This window comes from Rissa tridactyla, chromosome 22 (assembly GCF_028500815.1).
Source record: "Rissa tridactyla isolate bRisTri1 chromosome 22, bRisTri1.patW.cur.20221130, whole genome shotgun sequence".
Taxonomy (NCBI): Eukaryota; Metazoa; Chordata; class Aves; order Charadriiformes; family Laridae; genus Rissa; species Rissa tridactyla.
Window position 1 is genome coordinate 4204120 of NC_071487.1, and position 18259 is coordinate 4222378.

General features: G+C 46.4%; 1 protein-coding gene across 3 annotated transcripts in view; it reads right to left on the reverse strand.

The window, feature by feature from the left end:
• RFX2 (regulatory factor X2) overlaps positions 1-17976 on the reverse strand; it is a 61875-nt gene extending 43899 nt beyond the window's left edge. For 2 of the 3 annotated variants that reach the window (XM_054181785.1, XM_054181779.1), the window contains exon 1: positions 17859-17976. The gene's annotated coding sequence lies outside the window, so the exon portion shown is untranslated. The remainder of the gene's footprint in view (positions 1-17858) is intronic. The other variant, XM_054181778.1, reaches the window with a different exon arrangement.
• Between the last annotated feature and the right edge of the window lie 283 nt (positions 17977-18259).

The following is an 18259-nucleotide window of genomic DNA, read 5'->3' on the forward strand; positions in this document are numbered from 1 at the left end:
GTTTCAAGCTTTCCAACTTTTACTGAAAAAGTAAAAAGAGGAGCCCAATTTCAGAAAGTCGTTATTTAAACAGTCAGCCTTCCTTATTTTTATCTCATAGTGGTTTTTAATCCAACCTTATACTTTGGGGAATTTCTGGCCTCATGGGGGAGGGAGAAGTTATTTGCCGCCATACGGCAGCTCAAGCCCCCCTTTTTTTTTTTCAAAGTATCTATCTTTCGACTTTTGCTTTCCAGAAAACGAAATGTACATCCACTTCTTGCAAGAATAAGAGCAATGTTAGAAGCGTTAAGTGTGACTGCAGGAGCTATTTCCAGTCTATACAGCATTTACTGCATGTGCTGAGCAGTACATTGCAGAGGCCGCGAAATGCTAATGATCTCCAGACTGCTAGAGCTACAGTCCTAAATAGAAGGAAAAAGTCACTTTGAGAGATTTTTTTTACCCATTCCATCTCCAGAAACCATACAAAACTTTAACACCTCCCTTTGGCTAAAGCTTTCCAAGTTACACTTGAAAAACCAAAAAGGAAAAACAGATGGGGGTGGGGGAGTGGATAGAGATGAGCCGACAGAGCTAAAATATCCATTAGTGGTAAATTCCACCATCTCCTCCCCCTCCCAAAAAAACGGACTGCATGGGTCAGATTCCACCCGCAAACTGAGGAACCAGCTCCAGCCACATTCACTCAGACAGCCCTTTTTATTCTCTTGCTTGTCTAACTGGCTGCTAGGCAACCTGAGCAGCATTGCTGCTCATATGCATTAAGTATTAACTATTATTTCGATCCTCCCCCCCGCCACACCGCTTCTAGAAAAAGGCAGCAACCTCAATTCAGAGCAGACGGATCTTTTCCCAAAAGTGAGGGCTCGCTAAACTAAGCTGGAAACAGTTAAAGCCGTGTAAGGGTTGAACATACCCAGTTGACCTATAGGATGTTCTCGACGCAGGTGCTACGGGATGCATGGGATTTCCAGCACCCACCACCTACCTCAAGCACCCTCATTAGGGGCTGAAGCCTTAATTTTTGGTATACTGGGAGACGCAGCTCTGAGCCAACCCCTGGAGGTAACTGCCTCTGCGTTGCCTATGCAGGGGAGCCTAAAATCCTGATTTAAGTTTAGTGTTCGGAGGGAAGCAATACAAACATCCCCACTGCTCTTGCTGCATCCAGCCCTTCAATAGAGAGAGGCATCCCATGGGAGGGGATAATCCCTCCTGGGATAAAAAGGCCTTGATTCTGCCAGGACAGGTCACAAAGCTGTAAAGTAGGGCAGATGGACAGCAGAAAGGATGCTGTTGCCCTGCGCAAGGGCAAGCTAAGGTAGAATTTGAGAGACTACACAGTGCGCGAGGCTTTCTGCTCCACTCCCTCCAGGTGAACCAGTCAGTTCTCCTACCATTTGGCAAGTAGCACCCCCATCTTTGCCAAAGGCAACTCTTCCAGCAATTTCAGTAGACATTTTGCCCGAAGAAACAAAAAAAATCAGTCACGACAGGACAAAAGAAAGCAGCAGCTGCCAGTGTTTAGAAATGGCAGGGATACTTCAGGTCAGCAAAGAAATTCAGTGATGTATTCGGCTCCCCTCGACAGGCTGCTCCCAAACTTTGGTGACAAGCCTGTATCCAAAGTAATTACCAGAACAACCCTTTCCAATAGAGGAGGAAGATGCTGCTATGGACTATAAGCCCTCAGGACAACAAATTTTTCACCTGCAGGAAGACTCCAAAGGCAGAAGGAAGCGGCTGCTCACCGCTGCCCTGGGAGGAAAGGCTGCTGACAGCAGGGCCCAGCTCTCTTCCAGCCCAATGACATTTTTGAGTAATTACCAAACCTTAAGATCCATTATAATGTTAATTTGCTGTCTAGTTGTTGTGGAGAAGTGTAATTAGATGTTGTGTAGCTACCATGCAGACTGGAAGGAATGCTAAGAATGCCTCCGCTTGCAAACTGAGCAACAGCAGGAGCTGGAGCAGCCACACACCTCTAGAGCCTGGGGAGGAGTCCAGCTGCAGAGCAGGTCCCAGCAGCAGAAGGTCCTGGTATCAGACTCTCTCTTCAGATGCAGAAGGCCCCACTGCAGCCAAAACACTGCCAAGCAATGGCAATGTTCAGCCAAGCCACCAGCCAGCGAGCAATGAGAAGCTCAGGCGTGCTTTGCTTCACATCTTTACACGCTCCTCCCCTACACGCGCATCCTTTCAGGGAATCATAAAACTGTCTAGGTTGGAAGAGACCTTTAAAATCGTTGAGTCCAACCATCAACCCAACACCGCCACAACCCCCACTAACCCATGTCCCTCAGCACCATGTCTGCCCGGCTCTTAAATCCCTCCAGGGATGGCGACTCCACCACGGCCCTGGGCAGCCTGTCCCAATGCTTGATAACCCTTTTGGGGAAGAATTTTTTCCAAATATGCATCCTAAACCTCCCCTGGAGCAACTTGAGGCCGTTTCCTCTTGTCCTGTCGCCTGTTCCTTGGGAGAAGAGACCGACCCCCCCTGGCTACCCCCTCCTTTCGGGGAGTTGCAGAGAGCGAGAAGGTCTCTCCTCAGCCCCCTTTTCTCCAGGCTGAACACCCCCAGCTCCCTCAGCCGTGCTTCACAAGTTCTCCAGACCCTTCTCCTTGTGCACCAGACCCCTCACCAGCTCCGTTGCCCGTCTCTGGACTCGCTCCAGCACCTCAAGGTCTCTCCTGTAGTGAGGGGCCCAAAATGGGACACAGCACTCGAGGTGGGGCCTCACCAGTGGCCAGTACAGGGGGATGGTCGCTGCCCTGGTTCCATGGCCACACTATTCCCAATGCAGCCCATGACGACGGGTACCACTCTGTATCAAACCTCACACTTCCGTGCTCCAAAGAAAGAAATTAGTATTTGCCTCAACTGAGAGCATCCTATTGATTTATGTCACCATCTTAATTCAAATTTTCAGGCTAAATGTTTTCTTTAATACAGGGCAGCCAGAAAATGTTTGTTTTTCAAATTATGAGACATTTCTTGGGTTGGGGCTGCACCCGTAAGCAACAACAGTGGGCTACAGCTGAGGATGACAAAACCTTTTAAAATTAAAACAAATCTCTTTATACACAATGACTCTGCCCATTTCACAATTAAGAGAGGCAATAATTGTGTTGTTTGGTTTGGTTGGGTTTTTTTTCCAACACTAATCTCACAGCACATTTGGAACCGGAGTCAGACATCATTTCATTTCTGAAACATACCTATTAAAAGGACTGACAGATTTGATATAAATTTTCCTCCACAAAATAAATTGATTAAATGAAAATTAAATTGGAGTCCCTAAAGCTTTGTTATGGTAAACTTCTGGCAGCAGTTTTGTAATTTGCAGGTGGAAATACAGAAGAGTTTTCATTTGCAGTCTAACACAAGTACCTAGTTACTCTGCAAAAGAGTGTTTTTAAGCTATCAATAGTATCTAAATTATTCAGGGACGGAAAAAACAAATCCATCTCCTCTAGAAAGGAAAGCCGTCAGCTGCTGAGAACAAAGTAACTACCCTCCTAAGGCCAAATAATCAGCAAAGCAAATACTAGAAGAAAAGTGCTGCAACATTAGCAATGAGAAAGGTTTTCTACGAATACTCTCGCAGTCCAAAATACGAACCGAATTTTGTAAGAGAGCACATTTTATATGATACAACGTTTTACAAAGGAGCAGAAAGGGCCGAGTGAGAAGCAATGTCCTAAGCATCGCCATCTCCTCCTGGGTGACTGCATGGGACAGAGAATTGACATGACAAAGCAAGTGACCGCAGGCTCAGTGGTTGGGACCTTTTTTCCCAGCTTATTCTTTTTTTAATAGATATTTCAGATGGCAACAGCCTGCCACGCGTGTTCGTCAGGCAGAGTTTAAGTGTCCTGTGCCATTCCATCCCCAAAACACCCGCACCACACTCTTGCGTTCATCTCATAGCAATGACCCCCGCATGCTCCATCCCTCCCCAGTACGAGTTGCACAGCTTTTAATTCTTAAATCATATGAATGTGATGGAGTAGGGGAAGGAGGAATCTGGCCTCTTCTGCCAGGTTCCCGGAGGAATGTGGTATTCCCTCGGCCACCCAGATGTTTGTAAATTCACACGAAGAGCTTAATTAACAGTGCAAGGATTAACAAAACTCGCTATTGTTATAAGCAAGGTCATCCTCCCTCACAGTGACACCCCAGCTGACTTAAAAGACTTCTGTAAAAAGCAGGTATTTGCTGTCAGGAACTCTGGAGGAGGTACAAGGAGCTGTAGCACCTGGACAGCCATGCCTCCAGGAGCACCAGTTGAATACTGCGGCTTTAAGCATCCTCCAGAATTGCCGGAAGCATCGACTGGTTCTGATTTTTTGCACAAAGCACAGTGCAAGAAGCACTGAATTGCTCCGAACCATCAGCGGCAACGAACAATGAGGATTTGTCATTATAGGAAGTAGAGGGAGATGGTCTGAGACATTAAGAGCCAAGACCCTGCTCCTCTGTGTGGGCTGTGAAGCTTTCAATGGATTTTTTTTCCATACCAGAGATTGCATGGGTGTCTTGATTAAATCACCTCAAACCGATTCTCCTGTCTGAGCTGCACAACTTCAAAAGCATCGGAGGAATCAGTCAGCATTCATATTTTCCAGTGGTATTGGGGATTCACTTTTTTTTTCCTTTATAAATTATGAACTGTCTAGCCATCGACCCATTATTGCTCTCTGTTAATTCTCCTTTCATTGACTGAATTGCATAAACCAGTCTTTAAAAAGAAAACCAGAAGAGATGCGCTAACATGAATCTCACCGTTCCATATGGTAAACCCCCCTGTTTTCAGCATTCTTCCCCAAAAAGACAAAGAAGAAAAAAAAATACATTTATGAAGGGGAGAGAGGACAGGTCGAAGAGCATCAATTATGGATGGGTTTTGGTACTGTCAAATGAAATATCAGTTTATTCTGTTACCCAAAGTATTGGACTGGGGTTTCTACAACATCCATACTCACCCTTCCCTGCTCCCTGACTCACGCGTCTCTCATGGGCTATGATCTGTAGGTATTTACATGCCAAACGTGCTTCAAACAACTCAAAGCATTTTTAAAAAGCTTCCAATACCTCCAGAGAGGCTCAGTTCAGCAAGCAGCCAGTAAGGGCCATTGCACTGCCAATTTTAAAAGGAGAATGCTTTGTTCTCGTAAAAAACAGTTAACCTTTCAGTGGCTCCTTTAGGTACCCAGAAGAGATTTGAGTGGGGAATAGAGGGAAGAGTTTCTTCAGTGCAACCAGATGGAATTCCAAATCCAGACAGTTTAGCCAGGGAGCTAAGGGGAAGATGTCAAAACATGCTTTCCATTAACGTAATAGCAGAAAACAAACTGCTTTAAAATACTATGTACAAACAATTACTGTTCTGCTAACAGAACCTTTGCCAATACGAGTGATTTTATAACCATAGTTAGTTTAAACCAACAGCAACAGAGTTGTAAGTCAGCAATATGGTATTTTATTCTTGAATATTTGCTTGGGATGCTACTTGACATCAGACTTCAGTCAAAATAAACTTCAGCAAATGATACGTTAAATGAGCCCATCTGCCTGCCTCAAAGCCAGAAAACTAGATTTTGTTGATCCTGAATTTCCAGTTCAATCTTCCAAAACAGAAGGGTCGGTTCCTGTTCTTATTCAGCGTGTTGTAAACCAAAAGGGAATGGGCTGAGCTCAGTGGTATAGGTCAGAGGAGTACATACAATCAAGACATTAACAGCAGTTTTTAAAAATCAAGTATGACATTAATTTTCTTAGTGGAGAATTTCTACTTTCTGCAAATGGAGGGAAAAAAGAAAACACCATCATCTTCTCTGCATCTGCAGTTATCTTGCTCAGGCAAAAAGCACTCCACTAGAAATAATGCACATTGTTCAGCTGAGCGTTCACAGCAGATTATTTTTTTTCCTCCGACAATCACTATATGCCAAAAAAGTCAGCTGGCTCACCCTCCAACCCTGATGTGAAGCTACAGAGGGATCTTTCAACAATACAATTCAAGAAACGGACCCAAAGGAATACTACAAGCAGTTGATGCTAAGTTCACGAGAGACATTGCTGTCTCTAGGAATGATACAGCAATGATGCCAGAAGCCATTTGCAAAAAGGAAAATAAAATAAAAAAATTTTAAAAAAAAATTGTATTTGCAGCCTTAATCTCCAGTTCCGCGGGTGTGTGCACACGTGTGTCCAAGGGAGAACTTTGTTTGTGCTTCTGCAGTGGGAAAACACCCACTGTTGTTATAAACTCATAAAATGGCATCAGTACAGAGATCAGTTTACCTTCCAAAATAGATTTTTAACACACTGTTGTCTCAAAGGAATAACACAGTCAACTCACTGTACCCAGCTGAGAATGATTTCTGGGGGTGGAGAGGGGGCTAGACTTTTAAAAATAAAATCCTCTGTTATTACATCCTTGGACCATGTTATTGCAAACCTTCTCTAACTCATCAGCATATGCTACTGCTGGTTTGGGGGAAAAATCAGACTTCCAGGGAACAGGCAGTAGCTCAACCCTTATCTTAACTGTCTGATGCAAGAAAATTAGTAAAATTTTCATAAACCTGAGAAAAAGGTATAAAAATAAGGCCATAGAGGCCACAGGCTATCAGTTCTTACCAACTTTCAATTCGCTATTAGCCTAGGGCGGTTATAAGTCAGAAGTGTGAAGTAGAAACTAATCCATAGACAATTTACTTTGCTCCAGCAGAACTATTGCAGAATGTTCTATCGAATCACGTAATTCAACTCTCATATATGAGGAAAGCCGTTAGAAACCAGGAGATGCATTCACAGTGTTCACTGTGGAACATTTTGTTGTCCAACATCAGAATATAAATTCAACCAAGTAGCTGCCAAAATGAAAGTTATCACAAGAATTCCTTAATGATACACTAATAAGAGGCTCATCACCCAAGTATGAAGTAATTCTTTGGGGAACATGAATAAGAATTGCAATGTATGATGTATTGATTCAGTTATTTGGTGGCATTTAAGAAAAAAGCTTGAGTTTTAAGGACGTGAGGTTACAATACAGCTGGAAAAAATCAATCTTCAATTTAAATTCTCTCTTGAAACGTGCAAAGAGAGGGAGTGTCACTGAAGCTATCTCCTGTTTCTCATCGGGTGCTGCAAACAGAGCAGCACGGAACAACAGTTTTAGCTGGTTTACAGTTCATGCTCCCAAACATTTTTGTTCCAAAATTCACTTTTTGAGAGCGCTCTACCTGTGCGTTCACTTGAATTGCAACAAGAGTAGTAACAATCGTAACAAGCCTAAAGAATGACACTGGAGTCACTTCTGCAAGACAGGCCCCAATCGCTCTTTTCCCCAGACGCATTTCTCTAAATAAATAATTTCTCGAGGGGTTGGTTGATTTTCCCCTCTCAGGTTTTCAGGAGCAAGACATGGCTCTGAGCATGGTCCCCGCATCTTCACCAGCCAGCCCCTGCAAGATTGCCAGCCCTCTGAAGACGGCAGAGCAAACCGGTGGGGTCACATCCTCCAAGGAGGTGCTTCTGCTAGGGGACCGTTCCCGTGCACATCCCGGGGAGCAACCGCATCGAGAGCTTCTCTTACGAGGACACAGGGCAGCCTCAGCCGTGCAGTGTGTCCCCCTTCACAGCGTCCAGAGAAAGGATAATCGTAGAATCATTTAGGTTGGAAAAGACCTTTAATAACGACACCATCCGAAAAAATGCATGTGTGATTTTGATCAGCAAGTAAAGCAGCAGTCACTTGAGGATTTCAAAGCACTTCACAAATGTTAATCCTTACAAGTCTACCCATCTCAACTTTCTGGCTCCTGGAAAAAAAAGCAGGTATTGAATTTTTCCCTAATGGAAAATGGAAATGAAAGCACGGAGTAAATAAAGCAAGGTTTCCCCAAACAAACTCAGAAGTACCACTAGATGTGGATTCCAGATCAGAAAAAGATGGAACTTGCTAGATCAGAGACTAATTCATGCCTCAGAGCACAGTCCCACAGGAGAGTCTACGGTGGCTCAGAAACCCCAGCAAGGACCAGGTCCAGAGGCAAGGAGCTGCATCAGAAACCTGGAATCAACACCCTTCAGCATGGTGTACTCTTGGAACTACACTCTATCATAATGTATATAGATGTACGTATCCAGGTATATTTTTATATATGTGCGTGTGTGTATATATATAAAATATACATGTATCTCCACATACACAGATATAGATATAACCCCAGACCCTGTCTAACCATACAGAGAGATTTTATTGTGACAGACAGCCCCTCAGATGTTTTGATATTAAAATGTCTCCTTTCAGTCCTGATCAAGGAGGTGATGATTAGTGCTCTTTACAAATGAGATAGGAAGACAGAGCTTGCAGGGTACCTGTGGAGCTAAAGACAAAACACATTTCCCTCCAGGGCAACAGTAGGGGACTTCAAAAATCCTGAGCATTACAATAAGGGCAGATCATGTTTTTATCAGCGATTGCATCCATGAAAAAGATGCAGAAAAGTACCTGGTCCACAGTTTGTATTTAGGAGAGAGTTACCCTGCAATCCGCTACCTGGCTCAGCTGAAATCCACCATGACAATAGATACGGAGGAATAAACAGAAAGGCTTTGCCTGGCCCACACTCGCGTATGCTCTGTCCTCACACCGGGAGAGATACAATTAGATACTGACTCCCAAAAATCAACTCTAAAAAGCAGGAGTTTGTAGTTTATGGAGCACCAACATGATAGCTCACACATCATGCATTTCCTCCGTGAGGGCAAAGGAGGCTGTTTGCTCTCGGTGAGGTTGATCTCTAAAAGGGTTACGTATCTCAAATAGCCTGAAGATCCTTCACTCCAGGCACATCGGGCTCTTCCCTAGTAACGAGCAGCTGTGGCTACGGCTCTTCCCAACAGCACCGGGATGACGCAGCAGCAGCTGATGAGGCACCGCACTGGAATGTCTTGGATGGGGACTGCAGAGGAGGCTTCTGTGACGGATAAAACACACTGCCAGCACTAAATAATTAACCCCCAGCTTCGTCAGAAGACAATCTTTGCTCTGCCTCTCCCATGAAACCACTGTGAGCACTTCGGGGCAGAGACCGGCCTCGCTGTTCTGCTGTACCGCACCCAGGATAATGGGTTATCAGGGTGCACTGGGGCTTCCTGGCACTGCAACGGCTCAAACCTTCATGGTTTTTAACTGATATTAGATAATAAGTCTAAAAGAAGCTACTTCTACTTAGTGCCTCCACCTCAAGAAAGATTAAATGATGAACTGACTCAACATTTCAGCAGCCAGGAAACCTCCAGGAACACGTAGTTTATTAAATGTTACAGAAATGTTGAATGCACTTTTTATCTAAAAACCAGTTGGGTTTTTTTGTTCTGTTGGTGGTTTGGTTTTTCCTTTGTTTGGGGGGGTTGTTTTGCTTGTTTGATTGGGTTTTTTTAAAAGATTTTAAAGTTCTGAGTAGCATCTAGATTGGGAAGAATGAAAATGTAGAAAACAGCAGTGGTGAGAATCAAAAAGCACTTTTGCTGCTCAAGTATAATTTGAAACATGAATTATCTGGCTTGCAACTCCTTACCTTATACAATTATCTCTAATGGTTGCAGCATACAAGACAATGCTCTGAAATTTAAATAAGTCCATTTATTAGCACAGCAAGCAGCAGTTCTAACCATCTGAGTGCTTCCTGCCTGCCAGTGGCTCCTCTCTGGTGAGTATTATCTGATCACGGTGTTGGGAGCAATCTTACAGGAACTACCATAGGAAATGCTATTCCTAAAGGAAAACATTGACACCAACAGATCTCCAGGCTAAGCTGCCCAGCTCGAGCTGCAGCGGTTGTCAGCCTCAGCAGGTGAACATAAGCTGATACCTAAATCACGAAGGGTGAATTTTGTATTTGGGGGAAAGCAATTAATCTAGAAAAATCTACATTCTGAGTTCAAACAACTGCGGAGGAGAAGTAGCCTGCAGGAAAGCCCCTGTTTCTTCAAGGGTTTTAGGACCTGGGTGGAGGGTATTTCACTTTCCTGCTGGGTGCAAGTCTTCTGAACAATGGTGCCCATCTATCATATTAAGAAGAATAAATATTTGCTAGGAAGAAGGAAGCTCTGAAGATTAGCTTGGTGACCAGAAGTCATTATTTCTCTTATTATCTGTACCTATTAAAGAAAAATTTCCTCCCATGATTGGTCATTTAAGGTCATGAATATTTAAAAAGATCTGCATTTGAAAAGATCTTCTTTTAGGGGGAAGGGGGTGGGGGCTTGCATAGCACATAAAATATTTTATTTAAATGCAAGGACTGAAGATAAATTAGACAGAACTAGCCCGTGTGCACTTATTCACATCTACCCCCGCATTTCGCAGCCCTGAGATGGATTTCAAGTTGTTTTTTTGACTGTACCATCCAAAACAGCTTGGGGGAGGAGAAAGACGGAGAAAGATATCCTTGCAGAACCGCAAGGTGACAACACTGATGAACAGCCTACCTACAACACACCGAGAGGTTGGCCTTATCTCAGAACTTGCTTCCTCCCAGCTTTCTGCAAGCTTCATCTTACCAGAGGCTATGCACGAATTCTCTTTGCTGCCCAAATAAGAATACAGTACAGACAAGAGAGAATACAAGCCTAGTGCCTGCTTGCCAGACAGGCCCCAGAGCTGGCTGAACCAACTGGAGTAACTGTGCAGAATCCATCCATCAGCCTCGTTTCCCATGAGCATCCCCAAGCTGCATGGAGACGGGTTATTTGTCCGTCTAATCCATACATCTCCAAATCCTTCCCTTCTCCAGCTGTAGCCTGGGTTGGAGCAAACTGGAAAGGTTTGGCTAAGCAGCAAAGAAAAGGCACGTTTGCCCGAGGAAGGCAGGGATACCTGTATTCTCCACCCTTCTCAGCAAAGCCCTGCTTTGTCCAGGTGTAAACTCAACTCTTGGACACGGGTGAAACCCTCTGCCGCCACCACCACCACGGGGCGGTGGCGAGAGGAATGCCATTTGCATTTGGAGTTACTCTCCCTGTGCCTTGTTAACCAGTCCCACAGCCTCATTTATACACCGAGTAGAGGATGCTGAAGATTAGTGAAATTGTCCGCCACCAGCCAGTCAACCCACCCCAGCCGCAAGAAACACTAATCCAACCCACACATCATCATGCACTGGTTCAGCTCAGGATCAGATCTTGGAGAAAGCCAAGCAGGGAAAAGAAAAAGGCCTTTTCCCCATGAGCTGATTGATTAGAGCTCCATTACGATGGCATCCAGTCCTGTGAGCAACACAACATGGGAAATCCTTTGTGCAGAAGCGATCATCAGATGCAACATGCTCAGATCATCTGGACTGTGCCTTTGAACACTGTTTCCAAAAGGTGCCATTCTAGAAGACGTATGCATAACAACGAGCACAAATAACCTTTCCAAATCAAGCGAACATAATACTTTCAACCAGTGTTGTGTCAGGCCATCACTGCATCACAGTGTAGGGCTGCTGGATGCCTATATATGACAACAATGAAAACTAAATGCTCAGTGCCCTGGTTTCTCTCATCACTATAACACTGTTTTAGGGAAAAAAGAGTCCTTGTAAAGTGTCCCACTGTCTACACGCTCAGGTACACAAAGGCAGGATAGTCTAACTCAAAAGACTCATAAAACACAGTATATTTGCTACTCAGGACAGACCAGCAGAACAGGAACTTCACAGGCAGTTGCTCTGCGATTTCACAATGGTCACACTGAGGTCAGGCAGCTCCTCAGCTTGGTTCCCCACCATCCACACACAGGCACACTAACGAAGCGTATGACGGAGGTGACACCTTCTACTCAAAGCTGGCTAGCTGTGGACTAACATACCACATCAGAATTTTCTTTTACACTCCCAATTATGCTCGTAAACATGAAGTTTTAGGTCCCTCCTAAAACGTTGCCTTACCTAGCACAGGTAAGGGTATTATCTGTCAGCACAAGGTTCCTTTTTCTAAAGCTCGCTGAACTCCCAGCATCCCAGATGCCGTACACCAGAGATTAGAAGAAACAGAATAACTAATATAACTCCCCAAACAAGGTGAATGTTTGATCAGCTGTGTGTTAAGACAGAAATTACCCAGAAGAGTTCCAGGGTTGTCATGGTGGCAATGGGATCTTAAACTGATACTAAAGAATAGTCTCACAATGACTAACTAGGTGGCAGCTAAGGAAATTGCTTATTATGCTTAGGTTGTTTGCTTATAATCATTCCACCTGCGCCTATTCCTTTCTCTTCTTCCCGTGATGTTTCTTGTCAGTCTTAGCTAGTGACATCTCCAAAAGAAGGAGTATCCTTAATTATGGGCTCAGTTCAGTGGGGCCCTTTGCCTTGCGTTAACCTCCACGAACCACCAACCGTGTAATTCCAAACTCCTGAATAACTGCTGCATCACCGCATGGATTCAACACTGATTCTATCCTAGCGCTTCCAAACAACTTTGGCACTTAGAAAACTCAGCTATGGAGACAGAATGATCTTTCTTCACACCCAGATTCACTCATGCCACATGGACTTTACAAGGATTCACTGATCCATAATAAGCCCACCAAGGCGCGTACCAGCATGGTTTCAGTTCCCGATGGGAAAGGCAAAAATGTGCATGTCAAAGCTGTACAGGAGAAAAGTAAATCCAGCAATGAACATCTTCTCTAGAGGGGATGGGGAAAAATATAATTTCACACCCCAACATCTCCATCTGTATACCACACCAGGAGCCACGTGACAGATAAGAGAGGCGGCAGCAGGACCAGAGGCAGGCCTCCTGCCCCAAACCCTGGCGCTTGCTGACGCGTACCATCGTACAACCCCAGTCCTTTCCTATCAGCAGGCAACGTTTTGGAAACCCTGAGCCACACCGCGAATTTCTCACAGCAGAACAGCGTCAGCTGGCAAGGGCACAGAGAGGAAACACCCTCCTTCGGCACTACGTATGGTAGCAAAATTCACGGCATAGGTGCAGCAAGCACCAGAAAAGTGTTTTTGTCGGCTCACCTTGGGCTGCCCCGAGAGGCAGGACAACTCCTGAAGGGCAGGTGCTGGTCTCCATGGAGAGATGCTGCTACACATATCTTGGAGACAGGGGCATCCACAGAAGCCTTCTTATTTCTGGTCATGTTCTGCATTTTCTTTGGAAGGACTAGAGACTTTGTAAAAACTAGAGATGCCCTGAAGAAGTCTGAGCACGGAGTCACTCTGCCACAGAAGACAGGGACGTGTCTCAAACCACTCATCTTCATCCCAGCCTACACGCAGGTACCCGCTGTCTATTGTCCTCATCCGCACTCAGACATTCCCGCACATAAAGCCAGGGAAGAACCACCTCAAACAGAAAAAATCATTTGTGGAGATTGGACGGTCATAATATGCATCAATGAACTAAACGATGCAGCAGTGAGGAATATCGCTGCAGTCAACGCAATTATTTCTTCTGTCAGCTTCTTGCCAGAGACCCTGAGGACTTCCTTCAGCAGAGTATGGATTTGTGACAAGAAAATAAAGAATCTGATTTTTTTTTTCTCCATTGGCTATATAAAGTCATCATTGGCACAGCATTCTGACCCCCGTTTCTTTGAAAGCAACTGCAGTGTTCAATTGTTAATCTCTTTCAAAGCTTCATCGCTACGAGACATTTGTACTATGCTGAGACTTCTTTGGCATTTATTAAGCTCCAAAATTCTTAATTTCTTAACAGAAATCTAATTTAGGAAAAAGGCAAGCTTATCAGTTGCCTTTAAATTACTTTTCAAATGCCTTCATTTGGCATTTCTACAGCTCTTAGCTCCTGTGTAATACGGGTTCAACAGAACAAAAGTTTATAAAGTTCGGTTTGGGAAGACTCTCGCTTCTGTTGCAATTTAAAATACTCCTCGTAATTTAGTGCTGGATAGATACTGCCTAACCCACCCTGTGCCATAAGTAAGCAGGAATATGATCAGAAGAGGAAGATTTCTGCATTCATTGACAGGAAACCACATGTCCATACATAACTATATATTGGTTTAACAAGTCAGCTGACTTAAGGAAATTTAAACTTTTCTAGTCCTTCTGTTTTAGCTGGTGAAATGCAGACATAGCCGCCTTTCATGAAAACATGACCCAAAGCTGAAGGTGGGTTTGTTTGGGTTTTGTTTTTTTTTTTCCTTTCCCCCCTAACGGGGAACAGTTTGTGGACTGATGTGCCCTGAAATAATTTCCTCCGTGCTTTCTGTGTTAAGAAAAGTGGTTTTCTGCAGGTAGTGCGCCGTACAAAAGGATTCCTCTTTGTTCAGTGTATTAAGGGGTACATGGCTTGCACTGAATAACTGTTTTTGTTGTCTATTTATGTATTTATGGCTTGATTAGTTCATATGCTACTTAGACGGAAACAGCCTAACATAAGAAAGCCAGCACATTCTTAGACAATAAGGTGGATTTGCGAAGGCTTCAACACAAGAATAAAGACCTGCCAGTCCAAATAAGACAAAATACCGAGTCTGAAAGCACAGATTACAGAAGGAAACCTTGCATATGTTTCAAATATCAAGAAACATAATCCCGGATCCCGGCGCTGACACACACAGGGAGGTTTAGGCGCTCCTCTCGGCGGCACCCACGGCGAGCCCTGGCACGCTGGGCCGTGCAGTGCTTCGCTCCAGCTGGCCGGCAGCCAGCCCTGAGCCGCGCCGGCATTTGTTTGGAGGGAGGGGGAGAAAAACTTGGTTTAAATATAACTCGGCAGCCTCCAGCAGAAACTTTGGCTGAGAAGCCGGGTGGTAAGAGACGCCTGTTGAATCAGCACTGCCCGGCCTGCGCTGGGACTCCGCAGGACGCTTTTAGCTCTGGAGTACTAAAACTGAACAGGGAAAATATGCTAGAATACGTTAAAACAGCTATGTTTACAGGCCTGTATTAAAAGCGAAAACATGTTGTGATTAAACGTAACAGCTGTCAATGCTCTGAGGTGTTACAAGCATGAGACTATTTAAAGACAATGACTGGCGCCATCTATTTTACTGCGATCGAGCTAGGAAAAGCTACAGTTATTAACCACTGACTGAGGCTTCACATTTATGGCAGCCCCGAAGTTGTCACAGAGAGGGTAACAAGTACAGAGGTGACTTTTAGCGTCAAAGAATACTCTCAACTGGAGAATTTACCCCAAGAGATAGCCAGGACACACGACATCAGTGGCACTGGCTGCTCACGTCTTCAACAATTACAGCCTTAAATTACCATTTCAGATTTACACATGCAAAAATATACTGAAAGCGTATTTTTAATGTACCTCCACATACATAACACATGATTTAACTGCGGCTCTCTCCAGACCACACTCAGATTGAAGTTTTGAGATGGGCAACCCAGTCCCTCCCTCCCACCCCTGCTGCGGGGGACTCAATGGGACACGTGATGCCCAGTCTCTTGATGAAGATGCACCTCCATTTATATGCCAAACCTACAAATTTATATGCCAAATCTACAAATTTATAGGCCAAACCTACAAAGTGCTCTTTGAGAGGGCAGATCTGATGCTAAGGGAGAATTTGCTGCACTGGGCCGTGGCCACGGCCCCAAGCGCGTTGCCTGCAGGTCTTATGGCCTCTCCGGTTGCTGCAGCGCAGCGTTGGGATTCTGCACTCACTGGTGCCCTTCCACAACCAGCGGAGCCGGCACGCAGGGCCCCAGGACAGGGACACACAGGGCCCCAGGACAGGGACACGGTGCTATGAGAGGAATTCATGAGATGCAAATGGCACAGCAGGGAAATGCAAAGCAGGGACTGTCTGTGGAAGCCCAGTCATGAAGTCCGAGAGACCTGGCTCTTGCATTCCTCTGTGGCAGCGGATGCTCTTATCACCATCCACGAACACATTGGGATCATTGAACGCATTGAGATCATTCCTGTTTTGTGGAAAGCAAGCGGGAGACAAAGAAATTCCAGTTGTCAACCTCCCCCCGCCGCTTGCTTTTGTGTGTGCTTCCACCCTTAAGGCCAAGGTGCTGCAGTTACCTGAGAACCCAGATTCCATTTTAAAAAGATGAGTATTTCCCAACCTCACTGGTATGGGAACACCTTTGAGAACATGAAATCTACAGGCTTCAACCAAACAAACGGAGCATGCCAACATCTGTATACGCCGAAAGGCAAATGCAAAACATCTCACAAAATTCAAATAAATGTCACGTCCCTCGGGACAGCAATATTGAGAGGTAAAGAACCAGTTGGATGTGTTGTTTTTTTTTTTAAATATGAACTAAGAGTTTCTAAATGAAACAGTAAGCGTCAATGCAGGAGCCACCACATCCCAGTCATGATGTCAGATCGCCAACACCCACAAATTGTGGCTTTTCCTCGCCTGACTTCAGCCCTCTAGAAGTCAAACTTTGCTCATCCTCAACTCCCTCAACACAGAAAAAGACCTTCAGAGCCTGATTGAACCCATCCTGACAGAGGTAACCATGAGAGGGCCTCCCGTCATGCCTTCCCTTCCACACTGCCCACCTTCCACAAGATGTGCAACTTTAAAATAAAACCTAAGATTGAATTAGTCTTAAACTAACTGAAGCAAACTCAGACCGAAAAGCCAAACAGCAGAGGCACAGAAGGAACCCCCCACTCCTTGGGAGCTAAAGGCTTATTTATATTTTGAGACTGAATTTTTTTTTTTTTCTTTTTTTTAAGCCAGCAGTTACTCTCTATTATCAAGTGATTTGTAACCGAGATGGAGAGTTGAAAAGTTTGGGCAGGAGCGGATGAGAAAAGCCTTGCCTGACAAACAAATCTGAAGCTGAGCGTGGTCAGTTGAAGGATATTCCAAGCCCAAAAACATAAAGTAAATTTTTAAAAAGGAACATTTATTCCACTTTGCTCTTTGATTAGTAAGATCTGCTTCTTTCAATAGCAAAACTAAAAAAAGACTTTAGAGTAGTATCTAAGTCAAAGAATGGAAAGATTTAATCAGGCGGCAGGAACTCATGCTTGAAATAGGCACATACACAAAATCCTGCTTTAACAGGAGACGAGTTTTGTTTCACAACGTACTTTATTCAAAACAAACAGGAGAAACCGAGTCAAGAATAGACGGCAGATGCTTCAAAATAGGTCTCCTCGCAATTTTCGCTCCAACAAGAAAGCAAGCACGGGGATTTCAGAGCTCCGGCAAACTAAAGGGACGAGCTGGAGTTGAAACCACCCCCCCACACCCCCGTCAGGACAGGGAGGAGTGCCCGGGGGGGGAGGAACGGAGAGGACACAAATGGTAGAGAACCTTCTTAAGGAGCAGGCAGAGGGTCTGGGCGCCCTGTGTCCCCCCTTCCCAGCTCGGACGGGGGGGGGCCCGGAGCCCGCGGGGTCTGCGCCAGCCGAGGTTTGTTGCTGAACCGGACTCGCTGCTCGGCGCGGGTCGGGGGGGAAGGGGAAAACACGACCCGGGGAGAAGTTGGGGACTGGGGAGGGGGGTGTGTGTGTGTGTGCTGCCCGCTCCCCCCCGCCGGCTCGGATGGGTGTTGGGCGGGCAGGGCGCGGAGCGGGGCTGCGGGCGGTGCCCCCGGGGAGTGTGTGTGTGTGTGTGGGGGGGGGGGGTGTCGCCTCCCCCGCTCCGCCCGGCCCCGACGCCGCTCCCAACTTTCCGGGGGCGGCGCGGGGGGGAGTGTGTGGGGGGGCACACCCAGAGGGACCCGCTCTGAGGCCCAGGGGCGCCTCACAGACCCCCGAAGGCCTCACACCCCCCTCCCCTTCCCCTCTTCCTTCCCCACACCCCCAAACCCCCCCCCCGCCGCGGGCCCCCTTCAGCGGGCGGGACCCCCGCGGCCGGGCCCCCGCTCACCTGCCCTCCCCGCCGGGCGCCGCGGGCTGCGCTGGGCTCCGGCCGCCGGGGCCGCGCGTTGCTGCCGTTGGCAAGTAACAGTCTCCAGGGCTACGGTCACTATGGCGCCTGCCGCCGGGTCTCGAGGCAACTGTTGCTACCCTCTCCCCCGCACGTCACCGCCCGGCCCCGCCCACCCCGCCCGCGACCATTGGCGGAGCGGCTGTCCGTCAGCGGGGGGGCGGGAAGAGGCGCGGACGGGCCAATGGCGGCGGGGAAGGGGCGGGGCGGAGAGTTGGCGCGCGCTTTGGCGCCTCAGCCGCGGGGCGGGCGCGGGGGGGGGGAAGTGGGCGTGGGGCCGCCGTGGGACGGAGCGGGACGGGGGGGACACGGGAGGGGACACGGGGCGGGACGCGGGGGGG